The sequence below is a fragment of the Danio aesculapii genome, chromosome 4 (assembly GCF_903798145.1).
Source record: "Danio aesculapii chromosome 4, fDanAes4.1, whole genome shotgun sequence".
NCBI classification, from domain to species: Eukaryota; Metazoa; Chordata; class Actinopteri; order Cypriniformes; family Danionidae; genus Danio; species Danio aesculapii.
This window is the reverse complement of record NC_079438.1, coordinates 7787572-7787966: the sequence shown is the minus strand read 5'-3', so window position 1 is coordinate 7787966 and position 395 is coordinate 7787572. Positions and strand designations below refer to the sequence as shown.

At 48.4% G+C, this 395-nt stretch overlaps 1 non-coding gene across 1 annotated transcript; it reads right to left on the bottom strand.

Annotated features, from left to right (window-relative positions):
• Window positions 1–73, bottom strand: trnar-acg (transfer RNA arginine (anticodon ACG)). The gene has a single exon. It is a non-coding gene; the product is annotated as a tRNA-Arg (tRNA).
• Between the last annotated feature and the right edge of the window lie 322 nt (window positions 74–395).

The following is a 395-nucleotide window of genomic DNA, read 5'->3' as shown; positions in this document are numbered from 1 at the left end:
CGAGCCAGCCAGGAGTCGAACCTAGAATCTTCTGATCCGTAGTCAGACGCGTTATCCATTGCGCCACTGGCCCTGTCTGCTTGTCTTTTCATCTTTAGCGTGTTGTTTGTAATAAGGACACAGCTCAGTCAACACGAAGTTCATTCAATGCATGCTGTGCTTCGCTATTATGGCAAGTTGTGGTGTCGATAGGATGCTCTTACAGTGCATGTGACAGTCCCTCCCTAGAAGAACTGTGATGCAGGGTCTGAGACTTTCTCCTCTCCAGGAGGAGGTTACAAGCATTAGATTTATTTTTGTCAGAGCAGCTGCAGCATACTTGCGTGGAGGCCCATAGCTAGGCTTGTGGGCAAGCTTCTGCAGGACCTTTCCTGATGGTCTAGTGGTTAGAATTT